The sequence below is a fragment of the Ciconia boyciana genome, chromosome 12, assembly GCF_034638445.1.
Source record: "Ciconia boyciana chromosome 12, ASM3463844v1, whole genome shotgun sequence".
Lineage (NCBI taxonomy): Eukaryota > Metazoa > Chordata > Aves > Ciconiiformes > Ciconiidae > Ciconia > Ciconia boyciana.
The window spans coordinates 18,650,930-18,674,355 of NC_132945.1; the positions used below are offsets into that span (position 1 = coordinate 18,650,930).

At 38.8% G+C, this 23,426-nt stretch overlaps 1 protein-coding gene across 1 annotated transcript in view; it reads right to left on the minus strand.

Moving 5' to 3' along the window:
- Nucleotides 1–23,035, minus strand: part of TENM1 (teneurin transmembrane protein 1) — a 347,960-nt gene extending 324,925 nt beyond the window's left edge. Inside the window, exons 1-2 of the mRNA XM_072877199.1 lie at nucleotides 22,692–23,035; nucleotides 16,617–16,752 (exon numbers count right to left, since the gene is read on the minus strand). The gene's annotated coding sequence lies outside the window, so the exon portion shown is untranslated. The remainder of the gene's footprint in view (nucleotides 1–16,616; nucleotides 16,753–22,691) is intronic.
- Nucleotides 23,036–23,426: the final 391 nt, after the last annotated feature.

Consider the following 23,426-nt stretch of genomic DNA (forward strand, 5'->3'; position numbering starts at 1 on the left):
AGACCCTCTATGTGGGAAGATATCTACAAAATGAAGCAATTACCAGGTCTTCATACCAATTACTGAGGGGTAATACAGGTTTCATGAGTCTCTTCTCTGCATAAAGATGGGCTGGGATACTGCTTTTCAAGACAGAGTTAGAAAAAAGAAACCAAGAGACGGACTAAAACAAAAGCTGAAAACTAACACAGAGGAAGCAGAGCTTTTAGCACAGTCCTGAAATACTGAGCATTTTGTGACAACTAAACCACATTTTTTGTTGTTTCTATTAATGAGACATTGCCCCGACAAAGAGGGAAGAGGAATTCACCAGAGACAAATGATTTTTGTCCCTTTAAGGACAGCTGCAAATATTGACGAAGGACAAGGTATGTAAATGGTGCATGTTTTGTCAGATGGAAGTTGGGGGATGAGCAGTGGAAAGTGAACTGGAGTTCTCTTAAAATTGTAATTTTAATACAATTCATTTGATACACAAACACTTGAAAGGCTTGAAGGCACCACATGTATACAAGTCTGCATACATAGAGCTTGTCTACTCTCAGAAAAAATAAAACTATTAAATTTGGAATTCCCAAATAATTACAGGAAAACCTAGAACCCTGAGCTTGGGCAATATTTGATTTACATCTTTACAGCTTCAAAGAGCTGTCTCAGCTTCCTCTGAACTAATTTCCAACTGCTGTTTTAGGGCATCTCTTGTATTTTTTTCCTCTAACTCTGCCTTAAAAAGTTTTAAGCACATAAAACATGTTTAAACACAGCTGTCACAATATTTTCCTCTCAAAAAGCAAACAATTCTAAATCTCTTTCTAAAACTGCTAGAGTATTAGTGTCTTATACGGCACCATATTTACAACTTTTCAATAAGCTCAATTTTAAAGATAAAATTAAATACAACATAACTCAGCCATTCAAGACTGAATTTGCATATTAAGGAGTTTCACTTAACCAGAGCTCTGAGACAGAGCTGAAAGTGTACCTAAGGAACGGTCACAATGCTACTGCCAGATTTCCAGTCCTTCTCAAGAGTTCTACACAAACGGTAAGAAACAGCACTGGGATTTAATTTAGTCATTTATGGATATTTTATTCATACTGTGGGATTATGATAGTTAAGGAATAGGGTTTGTGGGGTTTGTTTTTTTTTTTTTTTTAAAAATTGTTCCACCATGTTTTTTCATCAGCTTTGACATAAAATAGTTAAATGCAGATAGCCATTTAAAAAAAATCATAGAATCATAGAATGGTTTGGGTTGGAAGGGACCTTTTAACGGTCATCTAGTCCAACGCCCCTGCAAGGAGCAGGGACATCTTCAAATTGATCATGTTGCTCAGAGCCCCCTCCAACCTGACCCGTCCATACCTGCACACTACTTGTGAGTAGTGTGAATGAGCAGGTATGTTTGTGAATGAGCATGCATGTGTATTTATTCATGCATAAGAACTCTTTCCATATGGGTAATCCAGTGCCATGAAAGCAAAAACTCCTGAAAATAGGGATAGAACAAAAGCAGCTGCTTGCAATATCTAAGAAGGACATATTTTGGAGAATTTGCTTTTCATCAGACCGAAGTACCCAAATATTTTCCCTGACACCAAGACTAAAATTCAAACTATAATTGTCACTGAGGTCTACTACAGCTAAAAATCTTAGCAGACATACATCTAACATAAATGCACAAACAAAACAGGAATCACTGTATGAATCCTAATACTTCCATCCATGAAACGCTGCATAAAACTCCTCTTAATTTTTACAGTGTACATGAAAAAAAAAAAAAAGTTGGGAGAAAAAGGGAGGCGTACTACAAAGTTAATCTTGCCTTTCACTGAATTTATGAAACAAAAAAGGAAACAAACATCAAGTGTGAAAAAAGTACTAGTAATCCCCTTGTAGAAAAAGGATATTATTGCTCACACAAAATGGAAAGGAATATGAGCTGAGAGATGCTTATAAGCAAACAAACAGAAGGCTAATGAGAACGTGGGCCATTATCAGCTTTTATTTTACATTATGCAAGTGACAAAGACTGAGAATACCTTTTACAGTTCTGTAGGAAGGCTTTTACTAATTAGAAGTCAGCCAGTGTCTCCCCTCAAAATCTGCCAGAAAACAGAACCAAATATTTACTTCTTTAGTAATATTTTAACAAAATTAGGAATTTCAGCATAGAAGATGACAACCGCTTTGCATTTGTGTTCATACATTTCAGTTCTAACATGCAAGTGGTAACAAAATTTTAATAAGTACCTTCCCTCTCCTCTTTTAAACCACTTTTAGCCTCCTGTAAACGAATCCTTTCTCCACTTAGGAAAAAGTAATACTTACATTTAAGATGTACATAAAACTTTATTTTCTTTTCAGCTTAAAAGTCTGTTATGTTACATTCTTTTTCCACTAAAACCAGGAAACAGGAATGAAAGCCCACATGAAGAACACTGTTTTGCTAAAATTTAAGCCTTTAGAGTTGTAAACATAGGCTCAGAATGGACTATGTACTAGATTATCTCTACAGAAAGAATCAGAAAAATGAGGTTTGGGTGAGGAAGCAGGAAAAGTAAAAACCCTTTCCTTCCATGTCACCCAAACATCTACTACCTAATTGCTATAATGTATACAACAAAGACAGTAGGGGAAAAGAAAGTCATAGGAAACAGATATACCTTGTGGGAAAATCATAATTCCTAAATCCTCAATTATTTGGTATGGAGAAGAATTATTTAGTATGCACTCTCTTATGACATACCTTGTCCATGGTAATTTGTCTTCTGTCCTGCCAGGCTAGCCAGGACAACTGCAGCCCTGTTGTTCTCTGCCTCCTAGCCTTGACAACCTTGACTTTTTTTCCTAAATATGAAGTTGCTCTCTGCTCACAAGCTCAAAAAGTCCAAGAGCTGACTTTCAAAGCAACAATTATACTAGCCTCTCTGGAGCCTGCAGAAAGAGTTAGCAAAGGTGTCACTAAAAAACTGTCACTGTAGATTGAATGAAGACATTTATGTCAGGCTTCTGATGAGCTGTGTTAGTCCTAAGTACTTTTGTGCTAGTTTGCCTATACCTCAATTTAGAAGGATACCTGGCAAATACCTTGGGTAACATTTCGGAGACTTACAGAGCCCAAAACCAAAGTCTCTAGAATTTTTTTTTTAATGTTTACTGATTTACAGCTAATGGTTCTTAGTGATACTATAAATTAATAAAACACAAAATACACTGTTAGAAATCAGGCACCCAATATCATTTGGCATTATTCTTACACACTATACCTAGTAACCAGAAAACTGTACTGTTCAACACTCAACACAAAAGTTTGCCCAAATTAAAAGGCAAAGTATAAAGCAAGTAAAAGTTCATTTTTGTGATGGAGCTTAGAGCACAAGCAATACATAAAAATAATGCCAAGATGATTCAAAAAGAGAGAACAAATTACATTTATCATTGTTGGGTGGTACATTTATTTTAAAGTGGAATATTATGACAACAGAAAATAAAGTCTCTATCCATTTCCAAATGATGGTGAGAAATCACTTCAGCTGTTAGTTGTTATAAAAGCAACATATCAATCATTTCACAGGAATAACTGTGCTCGATTCAGTACCAATGCCAGTATATTACTCATGTTAAGTATATCAAAGTACACACAGTTGCACTTGTTGTTCACTAATTTTCACTACTTAATAGCAGTATATTCAGTGCCTATGGATATGCTGTTTGAATACTGAAATACAAAATTCTTTACATATGAGAAAGAACAAGAAAGAAGTTTTACAGACCTCCCTGGTCTTCCACTGGGAAATCTTTCTGTTAATAGGAAAGTTAGCCCGTGACTAAAAAGATATGAGTTATAGTTGAAGCCTTTCCTAGACTCTGAAATTTTTAAACAAGGCATTTAAAACCTGTTTATTTTTAAGGCCCATAGGTGTCTAATTCCCATTAACCTCTTGGTGCCTTAGCCCTTTCATAAGCAACTTGCACATAACAATATGACTGGCATCCAATTCAAATTCTGAGCACTCCAACAACTCATTAGCATTTATAAAGAACATTGAGCTTATCAAAGAAAAGTTGCCACAGACCGATACTCAAAATATTACTGTTAATAAAGCAACACAGCTCTCTAATAAGGAGCAATGAAAAAGGAACCCCATTTACAAGATTTGCAAATACTAACAGTACTGCCAGAAGAGACAAATCACATATAATGGAGTATTTCTTGCAAATGGTAGGCAGAGGTAGCTGGGTAAATCTCAGAAATGCAAATCCCAGCAATGCATAAAACAAAGGAATTAACAATTCATCCTTTTAAAATTAACTACATGAATAATTTCATAAACAGTCAAAATAATATGTTGGAAAACAGCAGCAAATTCTGTTGATGATGGCACAGGTATGCAACCAGCACTTCCTGCTGGATACTTCCTCTGCTGAAGAAGCAGATATTCAGTAACATAAGCTTAAGTTTTGGCACAGAAAGTATTTTCTGCATAGCATGCAAAATATTGGGTGCTGAAGCAAAATAATGGGAGTTGTGTCAGTGGCCCTCAAAACAGAATATGCAAGAGAACTTCTGCTTTTTGAAAGACAGTTAATTCAATGCCTTTTTCACAGATATGAGAACTGTGAGTTGCAATATGTTGCACATTGCATAATAAACAAATGTAGTACTAAGGCCTGCAGAAATTAATGGCTATTTGCTTAGTATACCTCCCAGACGAGTTACTACTCTGTGGCTGAAGGCTACAAATACTTATTTTTTCCTCTTATCCAAACCTGAAAAATATGTATCAACATTCTTATATGTAAGAATAAAAGGCTGAAACTCCACTGCCTCAAGAACTATGGAGATAAGACTTACCTTCAAAACTTGTTCAGAAAAGGGGCTTTAAATCCCAGTCAGTCACCTTATCATTACAAATTATGGCTTCAGTTTCATTAGGCAACTTGAAGAAAAGGTGAAATTGTTGTGCAGCAACCAAACTCTGAGTCTTCTTTTTTTTTTTTTTTTTTTTAATTCAGACCCACTCATTGCTAAGTTCCTTTCATACACTCTACAAGCAGCTTAGAACCTTTTACGATGGAAACAATTTTTATCTGACATACTTCGAAATTCTTTTGTCTATAGGACTGCAAAGGAGGAATGAACTGATTTTAATTAATTTTTCAGTGAGATAAAATTCCAGGCAGGTCTACAGTATCCAGAATTCAAATTTACAATTGTCATCTTGATTACCCTTCATTAAAAAGCCCACATCTCCAGGAGAATTATATTCTTTAGCCAGTGATATCCACTCTTAGATTTATCATTTAAATAAATGCTCATTTATTTAGAGGTACAGCCTCCAAATATATGTATTTGTACTCTACAGATATACATTTGTTCAGATCAGAGATATATTAACAACAGGACTTGTATATTAAACTGAGCTCTCCTGGGTCTGCCACCATCTCTACCGTCAACTGAAAAGTATCTTAAGTCAAAACAACATTTCTTGTTTATGAGTTTCTGTCACCGCTGTTAGATAACTGCGGGCCAGAAGCACTACACTGAACTAGATCACCTATTTTTTTGACCTGGTATGGAAAATCCTACATCTGGCCCTGATATCATCCCCTTACTCATGTAAAACTGAAACTGTTCGCCTGTAGCAAAGAACTTCATCTAATAGTTTAAAGCTGTTCAGGAAATGTCAGGAGAAACAATTAAAAAGGATATCTTTAGTCTTTTATTCATAACTAAAAAAATGCAGAACTGGATGTCTACTTAGCTATGCAGATCTCTGGTTCTAAAAATAATTCCTCCTCCACCCGCCATCTCCTTGGAAAGGTTGACAACTTGCCCCAAGAGCTTAAAACTTCTACAGAGCATTTATGTTTCTTTTGCTTTGTTTATAAACAAAGATTCCATGTAATAGGAAACTAATGGACTAAGTATAGCTTTAAGTAAGCTTTACTGCTTTAAAAACCTAGAAGGATAAAAACCTAAGCAGTGCACAGTTGCTGATATACGAATGTGCAACAGGCACTTGATGATGTTTTACCTCAGAATCTGTTCCTGTTCTGCTAGAGAAATCTGCCCGATGACTCTTTATTTAGACGTATTTTACTCTGCCAATGCTAGCTATCCTCTTAAGAGGACTTAAGGGATCTTCCCAAATAGCACTGGGGGGCATGTGAGGGGAGGGAAGAACCGGAGAGGAGAGGAGAAACAGGCACCCAAGAGGGAAGAACAGTCCTGCACGCTGGAGAGGGCAGTGCGCCTTCAGAGGCGAGTGGAATACCTCTCACAGACTTCTAAGTCCAAGTAGCAGAGGCAGATAATACAGTGCTGGTTTATTTCCCCCATTAACTATGTTTACCAGAAGGGCAAAAGTGAATTTGGATACAATCTGGGAATGCTCAGAAATTGGACACAATAAATTGCACTTCAGGGAGTATCATCTCCATATTTCCCAAAACAGATGAGTTATTTCACCAAGCAGGAAACAACAAATCTTTATTTCTACTAATTCTGTTATCATCGTCCCTTAGGCCTATACAGCTCATCTACTGTCCAATTTTAGCTGTATGCTTCCCCAGAAACATGATCTTTCCGAAACAGTGTCCTTTTCTGCCCTTCTTTTTTAATATTCAAATCTCATCCAGTGTAAGGAAAAGCATCAAAACATTTAAAAGGGCTAAAATAGTAATTCCTTTAAATGGTCATATAAGTACTGTTTAACACAGAGCTCTATGTGAATCACTATGGTAGAGACAGTTCTGTTTTCCCATCTGTAATGAAGCACGCATTTTTACTCAAATGTAACAGGATGTTCAGCTCCCAAGATAACGATTAGGAGAAGAGCTCCTGTTTTATTCTGCAGACAAAGCAGATACCGTACTTAAGTTTTTGTCGCTAGGAGCTGAAACCATAACAGAAGACAAGTTTTGTTAACAGTTTAAGCAAATAACCTTTTAAAAGTTTCCATACTATACAATTATGTCCTAAAGCAATTTTGATACAAGTTTCCTGTGGTCATAATCATCTTCATGGTACATACAGTCGTCTTCTCATCTATTAACAGTCTTGTAATCCAACAGCCCTTTTGTGCTGGAACACCAAATCAGCTTTGGAGGGGAATTTTGCACAAATGCAAACAAACAACTTGTGTTAATAGGCACGATGCTATTGAAGTCTTCTAGTGCCTGTAGACAGCAGGCATCAAGAACACATTTCTGACCCCCAGGCAAGGCATCAGAGAAAAATCGAGAGAAAACTTTGATGTTTATTTCTTAATTACAACGAGCTGTCTGCAAATTCAGGGCATGATAGCCTTGAATTGATCTCACTCATCCTCAGTGTAGGAAATAAGCATTTAAGTTGTTTCTGGGTAGCAGTTTATAGTAGATAAACAGATTTACTGGAGTGTGGCTCTATTTGAAAAATCTCTCATTTCCACTTCTAATTTATTTCAAACTTCGTCACTCATGAGTTTCCCATTAATACATTTTTTCTGAGTACTACCATCATTTAGTCATGAACTCATGTTCCAAATAATAATGCAGAAAGTTGGTAACAGAGTTGCTGTCCTTCAGCTCTCTCACGCTCTTCACATGAAATCTGTGGAGCAGGTCACAGTTCATTTAAAACAAACAAAAGCCCCGCACACACCAAAACATGGTTTCCACTCAGAAACCACAGCAATCTCAGTGGTCAAGGTTAGGATGGATAAGGTGTCCAACATACATTTATAGTTTTCACTCTAACAGGACACAACAGACAGACTCAGGAAATCTTAAGCCTTGTTCTACAGAAGACAACCTGAACCACAGAGCACACAGGTGAGCCATCAGTGCCCTTTCTTTTCAGCCCAAGGAGATTGCTTTCCTTTCTGGTGGAAAACTGGAAATACTTTCTGAACTACCTCCCAGACCTGAAGTTATTAGGAGTTTTTTTACAAAATACTTACGCACGCATATGTACACATACACTAATGATGTTCCAGTGAACAAAAGAAGAAAAAACCAAAACGCTCTACTCTCCCTTTTGTCCTCAAGTTTCCTAGCATTTCTCTGAACAAAAAAGTTGTGGGATAAAGTGGAAAATCCAAGACAAAGTGAAACCATCTAAAGAAGAGAATGAAGACAAGCACAACTTCAAGCTAGAACGATTCACAGTTGATTTATCAATGGATATCACAATTCAATGTTAGTTCCAGAAAAGCTGTCAAGTTTAGGTTTTTGCTGACCCTGTTGCCATGAAACGTCCCCTGAGATTTCACATAAACAGAAAATATACAAAAAGTTAATTATAGAGAACCACACTGTAATCTAATGCAGGCTCAGGGCTAGTGGAAGAGCATGTACATGTCACTACAAATATTTAAACAAGAAGTTCAGTGTTTGATTACATCAGTCAAGGCAAATTTGGAATTGTTCAGATCTGCCAAAAACACTTTTCTATCAAGTAACATCAGGAAACAGGCAGCATGTTATCTGCCTGCTGCAGCCTATCTGGAACACCACAGCAAAACCCCCCTCTGCCTTTTCTACTGCTCCAGTCACGCAGCTACATTCTCCTGAGCTCCACCTCACCTCTCCTCTTCCTTCTGCACCATTTTCAAATCACTTTGAACATATTAAGTTTTGCATGTGCCTACAAATGCAGCTGGTTTCCTTCCCTTCCAATTTATTTCTCACCTTAGCTTTCTCCCCAGATCTTCCCTAAATGATGCACAACCTGAAGTCTTGAACCCTCAGCTTTTCTCTGGTATCATGCTATCACATTGAAAGAAATACGTAGGGGTCTCTGCGGACAGACACCAAACAGTAACACTCTTCTAAGAGTGTTTTCTCTTTGATTGCATTCCATGATTTTAACTCCTTCAATCCCATCTGTTATTTCCCCTGTTTTTTTAAACTAGCTTACAAACTCTTAGGAGAAAGGGCCACAGTAGATTTTTCATACTGTATTATAACATGCAATAGAGGAGTGTTACTTGGTTGAGCTTTTTCCTTTTGAGGATGTAGCCAGTTTTAGTTAATTTTTAGAGGTAGATAATGTGTCCTAAGCATTCAGCCTTGATTTTAAACTCCTCCAGAAAGGTATTGTCTTCATTTTCATGTGTAGAACAGTACAGACATAGAATACAATTAAAAAAAAAAAATCAAGATAATTTAATATTCAGTTTTATTTGGAAAGACAGACAACTAGTAAGGGTACCCTGGTACCATAACCATGCCCTTCTGCACAAAAGACTGGGTTTTCAATAGCTTTATTTAAGAGTACAAGCCAGATCCTTAATATTCTTTTAATGCAATATTTTTAACTGATATGGTGCTTATGCTTGCAGAATGTTTTGATGCATTTACATTGCATTTGTGATTTAATCTACAGCTCTACACTTATCCTTTAGGTGTGCGGTAATCCCCACTGTTAAAAAGGCAAAGCAAAACAAGAAAGCTGAACACACACTATTTAAGCAATCTATTTCAAACAGATGTCAGAGACATATTTTATTATTTCTAAATCGGGCCATTGATCAGCAAGATGATGAGCAAAGAAAAAGATCTGCTAACGTAAAATGTGTGACTCTTATTTACACTGCATTTCCAATCAATAAGGTCAAAACATTACTAAAAAATGAAGAGTCATGGTTTTGATTTACTGCTGCTTCTCATGTTCTGGTGTGAAGTCCACCATCATATCGTACTAGAATTGTTTATACTTCATAACACTATCACTTTGTCACTGTAACATATTGATGCCACATTAGTTATGCAGAAATGATTCAAAATTTTTAAGCTCTAATAAAGGTGCTAGACATCTCTGGCTGACTGACACAGCTGTATCCTTGGTCATTATCCTCAGATATTAGCTCATCCTGTAAATACCTTGCACATTGACAGCAGTTGTTATGATGAAATAAAAGCTTGCAAACACTTGTTCACAGCTTTTGTTTGTTTGTTTGTTTTAAGAATAGGTCCGTGCTAGAAAGATTTAATGTCTTTTACTTATCTACAAGCAAAAGCACATGTGGAGGAGGAGCGGGCAATACACATTCCTCTTGCATCATTCCTGTATTTGACCTTGAGTAATTTCCTTTAAACATGAGAACTTAACTTGTCTCCATCTGATAACAATAGAGACAGTACATTTAGCATCCAACATGATGATGCTTACTAAAATGTCAATGGTTACTCATTAAGAACCGGACTGGAATGACTAACACTTCAAGGGCCCTATTTGTATTGGCTTGATGATTTATGGCACGGTAGTCATAAGTAATGATAAAACACAAAACAATCATATGCCTGTGAAAGTTCTGGACGCTGAAAACTTAAGACAAATTTTTAAATCAGCAACATAGACTTCTATGTTCTAGTATTCACCTTCTGAGAATTAGGATATAAAATCACTTTTTATTTAATTTCTTGGACCTTGATTATTTTTATTAATTTGAGCATATGGTCTAAGTTTAGTGTAACAGCATGTGCATATATATACAAGACAACTACCAGTGTCACTCGATTTCCGTACATCTGGCATTTCTAGAGACACTTATAAGTCTGGAAGCACAAAGGGTTACATGGCTAATACATAATGGGACTCCAGAAGCTGCTCCATTCAATCCCAAATTGATCAAACTCAACAAATCCAACGTGTAAATAAGTTCCATATTGGGAACAGAGAATACGTAAGTCTTCTACCTCTGAGTTCTCCAAAATAAATCCCATCCTCATTCCCAGCTGATGAATCTAACCATCACATTCACTTCTGACTTTCCTTCTGTTCAAGAGAAAAGGGAAACAAGTTCAGTTCAATATAGAAGCTTCAAGATCAAGCCGCAGAACCAACAAAGCTTTAGTGCTATCAATAAGTGAACTGTTTCTGGCAGCATGGAAGGAAAATAGTTTCCTCTCTTTCAGTGTAACTGGAGCTTCAACGGAGAAACTACCAGTTACATACTAACACACAATCAGAATCCAGCTAGACTGGAAACAACAGCACTCAACTAATGTGGCCATTCTGGGGAAAAGGGCAGGCATATTCAAACATCCTTGGCTCAAGAAAATAAGGAAAGGGAGTATCAAAACTCACTCCATGTAAGTAAATAAAGACTACTCAGCGACAGGAAGATGAGAAACGTCTCGTCTCCTTGCACACCAGAATGCTCTTCACAAAGTCATCTGTCTTCTTTTGCCTTAGGGACTTTTTATGGAGATTAATTTCTACGCCTCATTTCACTATTATTCAAGAAAGTGCTTTAGATTTTCTGTTCAAATGTAACACCAACAGTTAAGTTACAAACTGCATTTTTAGGATGCATTTTCCCCAACATTTTAGGACTCATTTCAGCTTTTAAAACACCTTGAAATTACTCTCAATGTAGAAGTTACAAATAAAGGATTTAGCATTTTCATCCACTAGATGGTATTTTTTCCTGACATTCAATTAACCCTGTATCACTGATACTAATATTTCAATTTCCACTAAAGTTACATTTCTGGTGATTTTTTTGTTGCTCAAACAGGTTTTTACATTTATTAAAGGTACATTAAGGTAAAACCAATGGCATTTAATATAGTGAATTAACTGAACAGGTAACACCTACAAGCTATTCAAAAAAGCAGAGAAGCATCTAAATTACATCTCCTGTCAAGTATAAATACTAGTGACGTTACTGTCTTACATAATGCTAACTGCAGCTATAATTTATACACAAAGATTTCCACATTATATTACACCAAATTTTAAGATGGATGAGGGCTTTCAAGCAAATACCTTTAAACAAACAGAAACCACTTAAACATCAACAAGATACAGGTTTTCTAAAGTTAGACGGCAATGACAGACATCAGCTTCATCCACATGAACTGATCTTTAAGCCTACCAGTAAAGATTTTTTTTTTTTTAAGGAATTAATATTTATGTAGTTTTAATCATAGGCAAAGATGAATGAGGATTGAAATCTGTTAATTTAAGCATACTCTCCTCACCACAAAATGCAATAGGAGATTCTCAAGAATAGACCTATCCAAAGTACCAGGATAAGAATACAACCAGTATCTCCTTCTTACTTAAGCAGCATCAAAATCTTACTTTCCTTCCAGCAGAAGTACCATTTAACATCATTTACCTCTTATTTCATTCATGGAGACCAACTTACACTTTGCACATTTATGTCTCTTTCTTAGCTAATTATTTGACTCACGGAAAGCAGAACAACAGTAAGATGCAACACGTTGGATATTCGTTTTGAAGAAGGCCGACACCATTGACAATTCCATCATACTTACTAAAACACGCTACAACTGTACTAGGGAATAATTACATGCATATGTAAAAGCTCGGACAAATATTACTAGGCTGTACCCTTGGCCAAGAAACAATAAAAAGTAAGCTAGTAAGTTGGTAAGTTGAGGGGGCAAGTCTACCTCTAACTGATTTTAATAAACTTTGAATATGCCACTTATCAGTGCTTCAGCAAGATGCTCAACCTTTCAGAATAAACATCTACCTAGCAAAATGAAGATGGAGCTCTTGGTGAGCATCACTGAAAAACTGTGAGGATGTAAAAGCACTCAACAACATAGTACTGGTCTGGCAGAATCAGCAGAAAGGTTGATATGCTGGTAGCTGGTTGATCAGCCTGTCACCACAGATTCACAGATTTGCACACTACCTAGACTGAAGCTAAATTCAGAGCTTTTTGTTCTCTAGAGGGATGTCCATTTAGTCATATCAATTACAAACTAGCATCATATTCACGTGAACGTAGTGCTTGACAGACTAGGTAACCTGCTGTAACTTTTCCGCATCAATATACCTTAACACTAAATCAACCTCCATAAGGGAACAACAGCATCACTTTAATATGTGTCCCACCTAGGATTCCATATAACCTTACATCTAAAAAAAAATAATTTCTAAACATGGTATTTTATTTCTGAACCAAAGCCCTCACAAGTCTTAGCTTCAACATGATTTCCCCAAGCACAGTAAATATTCTAATTTGTCAGACAACAATTTTTTTATTTATTTGAGAAGACTGTAGCCAAACACTGAAATCAACAACAATGGATTAAATTCGCCTTATGATTTTTACATTGCAATATTTATTGGTAACTTCTGCACGGGTTTTATACACACAAGTTGTCATAAGAAGAGAACCTCCTTAGGAGAGAACTCAAAAGTCTTGGAAAATTTAAAGTTTGTACACTGGGATTATAATTGAACCTTAAAGGCGAGCAAAGCAAAGGTGGCAAAGCAAACACTGCATCTCCTTTTCTTAACCCGCATAACAGCTGCAAAAGTATTACAGTACTTCATGCATGTACCACTTTAAAACAGTAAAGAAGCTAAATAGAACAGTGACTACTATATGTTCACCAATACTATATGTTCATATATATGTTCATACTATATGTTCACCAATTTCAAAGGCAGAAAATCCTGTAACTCAAATCAGTGGGATCAGGACCGGGCCTTTAGAGAGAAAGCAAAACTATATTAAAGTCTGTTTGGTCTCATGAAAACAAACTGTTTTCACTTGTTCATTGTTTCAAGGGCAATATTTCAAAATAAAAAAGTAGACTTAAAAAAAAAAAAAAAGAAACAAAACTCACTCTCAATGATTCAGTTGCACAGCAAAAATAAATAGTATCACATACAGAAGCACTGGCTTTTCCTTTTTTTTTTTTTTTTTTTTTTTTTACTATAAAGATCAACAATTTCATAGCAATAACTAAGTAATTTGAAAATATTTTTAGGATTATAATATATCCACTTCCTAAATCTTCTGTGATTGGCTTCAGTTAGGTCCTGAGAAGCTCAGAAACATTTACTTGAAGATAATTGTTGTGATGCTGATTTACAAGCTATACTTGCTAGAGTTCCATTAGATTACCGCACATGGGTTACCACACATTAGATGTGGTAACAGCTCGTGCACATACGCGTATAAGCAGTAAATACATTTTGTACTAAGAATAAAACACATATTAATACCTAGAAGATTAATTTTAAAGCTGTATTGTGTGCTATCGCAAAATGGGGCTGGGAGTCTGAGCTGGGTAATCTTTTAGCTGTATAGTTTCATCACTAAATAATGCTGCTTGGCACTGATTAAAAAAAAGTGTAAATTTTGACGGAATTTGGCAATTTGTTTCATTCTTTGTTCACGTCAAAACAATGTTTCTTCTTTAGAAACTGGCTAAGAGAGATTTTTAAAAATGCTTTAGAATTTTTCATTTTATATCACCCAATGTAGTGTTTCTCAGTCCCAATTTCTTCTTAATTTGCTCATGAAATAAACTTCAAGTCATTCTTGGTTTTGGTTCTATTCCCAATTCTAATATAAAGAGATAGCATTAGACATAGGACATCAACTCCACCTGTCTCTCTCCATAATGTCTTTAAAGATGGACCATATTTGTGTTCTACAGAGAAAACATGACTAACAAAGCATACAAAACAAAACCAGAGAAACAAAAAAGAAAAAACGGGGCTATGGACTAAACAGTTATCTCTCTTATCTGGAGTTAAGTGCATAAGACAAGTCTTACTTCATTTCTACCACTTATTTTTATTAAAAAACTCATAAAACAAAAAAACCCTGAAGCTTCCATGCTTACCATAAAAAAAAAAAAAAAAATCAAATTGCCAAGCAAAAAACCCAACATAACTCAATTGCTAATAGCACTGACCTTGTTGATATATTAACTAAACGAAGTCTCAAAATCGCAGTACAGTAATTTATGGTAATCTCTCATGTACGTTACAGGTTTGCATTTGGGAATGGTAACATCAACATATAAAACAATTTCTCATGGTCTGTAGCTGCTACTCTAGAAAGCTTAGTATGAATTGCTCAGAGCAGTTCAATACAGCTCATATATGCTTTGTGATTCCAAAATTCAATTTTGTAACTCATAATCAACTACAAAAATATTACGAACAGAATATGAGCAACATTAAAATGCAATTTCTTCTTACTATTGACTACTTATCAACTGACAACTTAGTCTGTTGAAATTAAAACAATTGGTGTATTTTATGGTGATTGCTAAAGCTGCTGACCATAAGTGAAATTATTGTGCTTTATAGACTTAAAAGTCTCTTAATCTAAGCAGCCAGTTTAACCTAACATTTCTAAAGACAACGTAATCTTAACTAAAGTGTGTTAATGAAACACTAAAAGGTTGCACAATTAAATTACAGTTGAATATGTTCACGTTAACTCTTCCCTCTAGTATGTCCGCAGAGGTAAGAACCTGCTTTAGTTACACAATAAAATTGCACAGGATGTCATAGAAATGATGGCTATCCATCTACATTTACAAACGTTCAGATGAAAGACATCTTATCCCTTCCCTCTCATTCCATGCTCAAACAGTTAATTAGGCAAGCAAATCAGGATCAAATCCTCTGCTGAACCACTTGGTATGACTTCAGTGATGAAGTCAGTGGCATATTTCCATGTAGGTGGAAATATGGCATATAGTGGCATACACCACATCGGTGGAAATACACCTATTTACACCTATGAGCAATTGGCCCATTTCCTCTCAATTAATGCTTTATTTAATAAGCACCACCAAAACGTTAATTCTCAAAACAGCACTGCAAGGTTCAAACAACAGGCAGTGGTAAAGGTAAAATTCCCACACTCATCTTCACATGCTGCATCTTCTGATTTTTCAATAACCAAAATAGTTGCTTACTACTAAGATTTACTCTTGTACTCTTCAAAAACATTTACTCCATGGTGACTCTGATTTATTGAAATGTATGGAGTTTATAGAAATCCACAGTACAGGTAATGGGTTTCTAAACCTCCGACCATTATAATGCTATAACTACACTGTAACAGAGGTTAGCTCTCACGTTCTAGCACACATACGTGAAAATGCATTGCGTAGATAAGGTACACCACCATTTGCAGACACCAAAGCATCTGGACAAATGCATGAGGCATCTTTTACAACAATACACAGAGTAAGTTTTGCAGATATGCTGTATCCAAGACAGTTCCCATGTATTAACCTAAAAACTTAAATGACCAAAATCCTATTTTGTACAAAAAACCAGGACGTCTTTGCTGATAAAAGTAGCTAGCCTACATGCTGTAAAATCCATCTTGTCCCAGGCTAAGACAGACACAGGTGCAAACTCTGACTATAGCGCTTTTCTTTTGTAACTAACTGCCTACCTATGTTACAAGGAGAAGTAGAAACAATAATAGTCACTACGCCTACAACCAGATCTTTGTCACTTAAAAGCAGTTAATAATACAAATTTAAACAACAAAAATATATTAAGATATGCATTTAAATGCTATTTTACTAGTTGAGGGCACAGCGTGGGCTCTACGTCAAAGAGAATGATTTGCATTTCATAAAGGTGGGATAGAATTTGCTTGTAGTGCCAAAGTACTAGTAAAAAGAAGAGGGAAAGGGAAATAAAGACTAAAGCTCACAAAACCATAGAGTTCTCAATTCAACACTGACCTAATGTTAGAGAACCTGGTACATGGCACTTCCCCAGTAAAAAATGCAATAAGGGTGGTATTTCCTTCCCATATTCGGATCTGGATAAAAACATGGAGGAAAAAGATGGTGGAGAAAGTCTTACCTCTGGGAGAGACTATAAGGGGAGGCTGGTGATGGGTAAGATCAAAGTTGTGAAAAGCAGCTGAAAGCAGACCTGTGTAGATTTCAGTTCGCTGGACTTCACGAAACAGAAGGGCTCGACATGATGATAGAGAGCTCTGCAGAAAAGCAGACAAAATTTTGGATGAATTGGAAGCTCTGAGGAAAGAGCTGGGGAAGAAACTGAGGAAAATGAAAAGAAATTAAAGTCAGCTCATAGGTGCATCTATAACCTGCATGTATAGAGGGGAGGGATATTTAGTTCTTATGGTTTATAAAGCACATCAGCTGGTTACGAAAGAACAAGACCTGTAAGCATGGTTCTCAAACGTTGTGAACAGAAAGGGCTGAGAGCTGTGCAAAAGTGGGAGTAAGAGGAATGGGGCAGAGAACAAAGTCAGAAAAACACAGCAGGAGTTCGGAGCAAGAAGTAATTTGACAATAAAGGGGCACCAGAAGTACCTGTCTATAGGAAAGCAGTATGGTCTTCAGAGGTGGGAAAGGCTCTATGGTTAGTGGCACACGTGTGGAAGACACAATTTGAAAGCAGAAACTTGTATATGACAAGTTATAGGTATGCCTGCTGAGGATGGCTTATAGGAACAAGCAAGAAGGCTTTTATCCAGACCATCGGGAAGCCTGCAATGAGCAATGCTTCTTCTGCATTATTTTCTTTCCCAGTGACACCTCCCTGGTCCAGTAGTTGGCTAGTGTCTTGTCTAAGAAATGAACTCAGAAACAAAATGGGCCGCACAGCTTAATCAGAAAAATCCTATCACACATCAGAGTAGCTGAAGAAGAAAGCGTCTTCTGGAACAAAAACATGCGTTGTGAGGAAAGTAGTTTACTTACTTGCTTTTAAAAGAAAAAAAAAAAAAGGTATCTGAGTTGTTTCAGATAAGCAACACAACCTCCACAAATCTTTCTTACTTCACAAAAATGGAGCAAGAAAGTCTCACGCCTCCAACCCGCATGTGAAAGCCCCATCATACTCCCCACTCCGCTGTTGGCTGCTACCACCTTTTGGAACCAGTTTCCATAGGATCAGAGCACTGGGAAGAGGAAACACAGTGGAGGACAGTCAACCATCTCCCAGGTTTGGATTCTCTATCAAGCACAACAGTCCACCACCCATTACCCTGGAAATGAGTGGAACTCGCAAAGTTCCACTTCTTGAAGGTCTTCTATTAGATAAACAAAAACTTCAGTTTACAATAATTAACACCTTGATTTATCACAAGAAAAACTAAGGTAATGGTATTATTTAATTGCAGTACCCTTAAAAGGAATGGTCAAGTTATTGATACGCTACTCAAAGCAAAGTCAATGCGGTCACATTCATATATGCCATCTAAGAATCTTTACCCCTAAATTACTCTGTTCTCACTAAGTTTCTGTAGTTAATATAACTCAACAACACAAAACTGTTTGGTAGATGAGGCAGATACACTACAGGCACACAATGCAGCCAGTATTTCATTAATGACCACTTAAGTCAAGAGACCTCTCTTTTAGAAGATGTTTCTTTAGAAGTTGCATTGCTACAAAACACGCTCCTCTGCAACCCCAACATCATGTAGCAGTCTACGAACGTTCATATGAACAAAATTATGCATAAACCAATTATCCCTCAGCGTAGAAAACAATGCAAGAGCAACTCCATGAAAACATCATCCAAAAGAGCGTTCCAAATCTACCTACAGTCCTGAAACAGTTACAGAAGGGGCTATTTGCTCACAACCCTTTTCAGATCTAAAACCCAACATTTCAATAATGGAAATATGAATTCTTTAAAATATGTCAAAATGCTGTCAGTTATTTAAGACTGAAGTCCATATAGACAGAAGGAGATGTAAGACACACACTGTATACTTTACTTTACACTGTATAAAAGTATACTGTATACTTTACACTGTATAAAGTTTACTTTATACTGTATACTTTACACACACACTGTATAAAAGCAGAACTTTATACCTAAACCCCAAATGCCTTTTCTTAAACAAAACCCAAACAAACAAACAAACAAACAAACAAAAGTTTATGGACTCCTCATAACCCTTAGCAAACATCTGCCTGCATTCAGGAAAACAAACAAACCAAAACACCAAAAATGCCAACAGCCCACAGGCAGACCAGAAAAATATATCTGTAATTTGGAACAAGCAGTACTGTCTACTTAAAAGAGGCTCTCAACTGGAAGAGTGCAGTAATTGCTCATTAAGGCTACAGAAAATAAGCACTGCTGAGTGAAGGCTTCCAAAGCAACAAGCCAGTGCTACACCCAATTCAATACAGTCATTTTAATTTCAATATACTTATAGACAACACATTTAACTAGAAGGAATCTTTTCCATCCAGTCTTACGCTACTTGTTTTCTAAAACTCAGAAATGAGAATTCTGTCCTAGAAGGTAGAAAACAATACAACAATAGCCTCACACAGTAGCTTCAGCCAAGGAGATTATGACACATGATATATATGATTTTTGTTCTTTTAAATAGAGAAATTCAAACAAAACAGTTCAGTGCAACAGCATGAAAACAAAGAAGGAATATTTCTTTTCAACAATATACTCAATATACTTAAGTTCAAATTTGTAGTAGAGAAACAGTATTAAAAAACCCCAAAGAAGTAGCTTAAGTATCTTTTAATCAGCTTTCAGAAATATTCTGTTAAAACAGTAAATACAGTAGGAAAGAAACCGACTTGTTTTCTCAGTATAGATTAGTCCACTAGATATTTAGTAAGTTCTTGTAGAGTTGAGTTTTTGGGTATCCTCAATATTTTACTGAAAGAAGTTTTAGAAAAGACAGGTTCTCATTAGAAAAACCTACTTATATTCACGTCTTTAACGTATATGTATATATTCTATGTCATAAAGGATAGTCATAACATATCCTGTTCTTAAGACCTCTGAGACTGTTTAAGAGAGATAACAACACCAAGACAACTGCGTATTTTCAGCTTTATTTGGTCCTAAATGTGTTGTCAAAGGACAGACTACACAGTAACACCTAGGTAGAACATTACGTATTAGCAAGACATAGCCAGTGCAATTGAACTCTCTTTGACTTAAGGCTTTTTACAGTTACACGGTGTTGAACATTAACTCAGTTGTGCTGAAACTGTGAAACGTAATCAACAGACAAATCTAGATGAGCAAATAGCAGACAAGAAATCAGAAACTCCTGAATTTCAGACATAGCGCCATCACCAATTTAATAATTGGTCTCTAAAACATTTTAAAATCTAGTCCCGCTACAGTCATTGTGAGATACTGCCAGTCATTGTGACTGAAGCAAAGAACGGGCACACTGTTCTCCCAGTCTGTAAAATGGGAACAAAAAATATTCCTAACCAAATGGAGAGGGCTGTGTTTTTCCATAATCAAAGCCCTCAGATAATGAGATAATTAAGCAGGACTATTCTTCTTACCTTTTTCAGATTAAGATAATTTAAAAATTAAATTCATACCATTTTGACCTCATGAATCGCATTGAAATAACGTACTGCCTGCTCCAATTAACATCAATGCCCAATCCTCAGTATTTCCTGCCTCAATGAAAGGAAGAAAGCACACGCTTACCTATTCCTAAGCCATTACTGCAGAGCAAAAATGTTGCGTATGTCCATACACACGTGACTACGGGCACACGTGTGAGCAACCATGTCGTTTCTTCAGTTTTAAAAACTATCATTTTAAATTACGATGCCACATCAAATGAGTAATAATAGATTTCTTTTGCTACATCTTTTCTCACATAACACTGCTTTTATAGAACTCTGAATACATTTCAATAGCTTTTTTTATACATAAGCCATCAATACAATATGTTCATTTGCTTCCACATCTGACTACTTGAGATGTTAAGAGTAGTAATTTGCATTCCCACATTCTTAAGAGTTGCTTTTAATAAGAATTTTCTATTTTTTGATTTATACGTGTCATTTAAAGATTTAAAATTTAGCAAATGGAAGGCACTTCTCTCTTTAAAAGAAAAGATTTTCACTTAAGTATTTGAAATGTAGTTTTCTTGGGTTTTTTTAAAGATCAGACATTCATAGAACAAAACCTATTGGGAACGTGTTATTCAGAAAATTTCTAATCATTCTTTGAAACGAAACTGTGATATAACAAAAAAAAAAAAAAAGGCAACACCCACAAAGGTTCCTAAATGCCCAAGCTGTTAAAAGATTTGAGTTTTTGAAACAAGCCAAAACCCTCAAAACATACAGTTGCATTAAAAATACATTAACAACTTCTGATGATTTTATATTATCGATATATGTTATCTACAGGGAAAACAGCAATTAGTTTATTAACAGCCCTGTATTTCATCTGAGGAGAAGTATTTTGAAATTAGCCCATAGCATTACGAGTCATGCATAAAATAAGCTTTAAAAAGAAACTATGGACAGGAAAGAAGGAAAACTATTGGGCTGGGTCTCACCTTCTGATGGATAGATCTTTCCCTACTACAGTGTATCTTGCTATTTGTGATTCACAAAGGGTTCTCCACACCACCAAGAATTCCATACTTCAAATATGAAATTGCTCTACGATAAGCTTCACAATTAACAGCTAAAATACAGGCACGAGGAGCGGTGGGGTCTTGTTACTGCAAAAACATTTGGAGATATAGTAGATGTTTGAGATGCTTGCCCCACCACACGGACAGCTGGTATTTATTTCCATAGTACAGTGTATCTGACTCATTAATTATCAGAGAAGCATCAGCACAATCAAGATGGGTATCTACAACCTTTGGATATTACGAACGCAATCAATGAGAGACTATCACCAAGACAGTTATTACACAGTCTGAAAAGCTAGCATGTATTTAAAGCCAAAGAATGGAGGGGGGATAGGGGTAGTTCTTGCCTTTGATATGAGAATTAGAACATGTAAAGCCCGTATCTGCTAGGGTGGACGTGCTGACATTTAACACAGTAAGATCATACATTTAATACTCAAGAAGCAGAGACCTCTCTGCGTACCACAATCATATCAATAGCCAGTCTAAGCATTCATCAACCGAGCCTAAAGCGCCAGTCACGAGCTACAGCCCTAAGGTATTTAGGGAAAAAACAGTTGAAAGCAGCAGAAGCAGAGCAGTATAACGACTATGTATACACCTTGCCTAAAACTAGAGATTACCAGATCCCACGGACCGTAGGAAGAAAGTATGCTAAATATACGTTTAACAGATTATGTCTGAGAATCAGCCGGGCGTAAGGCAGCCCCCATTCACCAGCGGGGAGCGAGCGCGGTGCCGCTGCCCCGACAGAGCCACCTCACCCCTGCGCGCACCGGGATGCGGCTTTTCACGTGAGCGGCCCGGGCGCTCCCGCAACGCCAGCGCGGAGCCGGCGCCAAGCGCCGCGCCGGGGCGCCCCGCGGGGGGCGGGCGGGCGGCGGCCCCCGACAGCGCGCCCCGCCTCTCCCCGCCGCCGCACCCCGCAAAGAGCCGCGCACACCAGCCGCCGCCGCCGCCCCGCTTCAGCGGCGGCAGCCGGGGACGGAGAAGCGGCTGCCGCCCGGGGCGAGAGCACCCCGGCCGGGCGGGCAGAGCCCCGCGCCGCGCCAACCCACCCCGTCCGCCCGCTCGCTCGAGCGCGCCGGCCGCGCTGCAACCGCGGGCGAAGGAGACCCCCTATGGGCGCGAGGAGAGTTGGTGCCTCAGCCGGTGCACAGCTGCGTACGCAGCATCTCTGCGGGGCGACGGCGCGAGCTGCCCTCGCTCGCGCAGCGGCAGCGGGCTCCTGCAGCGGCACAGCCAGCCCGCGCGGCGCCAGGTGCCCGCACACCGGCACGCACCGCCTCGGAGCCACGCGCCTGCCGGCACCGTCCGCCCGCGAGGCTCCGCCGCCTCGCAGCACAGATGTAGGCGCACGTACACACCCAGCGGCATCCACAAAAAACCCTCTGAGAGCGCCCGGTGGTTCCCGCTCCGGCGGGGCCGGGCACCCCCTCGCCACCCCGGCACGGCCGCCGCCCGCGAGAGGCGAAGTTCGGGCGCCCACGGCGCCGCTCCCGCCTCCCCGGCAAACTTACCGAGCGCGGCCACCGGCTGAACTTTCAGCAGCGCCCCGGCTCAGCCCCGCCGACGGCTTCTCCCATCGCCTCTAGGTGCGGTGCCCGCGCCCCGCTCCCCGGCGGCTGCGGCGCGGTCGAATATAAATCCACATTGCCGCTGCCGGCGCCTCGCAGCTCCCCCGCAGCCCGCCCCGGCCCCTCCGCACCGCTGAGGGGACGGCGCCGGCTCCTGCTGCCGCGGCTCGACCCGCAGCTAACGGCGGCGGCGCGTCAGGCTGTGAAAAGCCAAGGCGCGAGGGGAAGCGGGGCCGGGCTCGGCGTAGCCCCGCCGCCGCTGCCGCTACTGCTGCTGCTGCTGCCGCCGCCGCCGCTCCTCTCCGGCGGGTGTAGTGTCAGCGGCGCCGCTCGCTCTCAGGGTGGGTTTTTTTTTTTTCTTTTTTTTTTCCCCCTTTTCGGCTCCTTCGCTGTTAATGAGCATGCCCGGGAGATCTGCGCAGGCGCGTTACCGACCGCCGCGCCTCAAGTCGCCTTGCACCGACCGCCACCGCGGGCTGTGAGGCGAGAGCTGAGGGGGCGCGAGCCGGGGCAAGGCGGGCAGGGCTGCCCCTCGGGCGGCGGTTGCACCGAGGCTGGAGGAAGCAGAGGGCGGGCGGCGGAGACTGAACCGTCAGTCGGGAAGCTTTCGGCAGAGTTAGAGAAGTAGCCGGGGAGGTGAGGCGGCTGCGCCCGTCTGAGGGAGAGGACCTGCCCCGG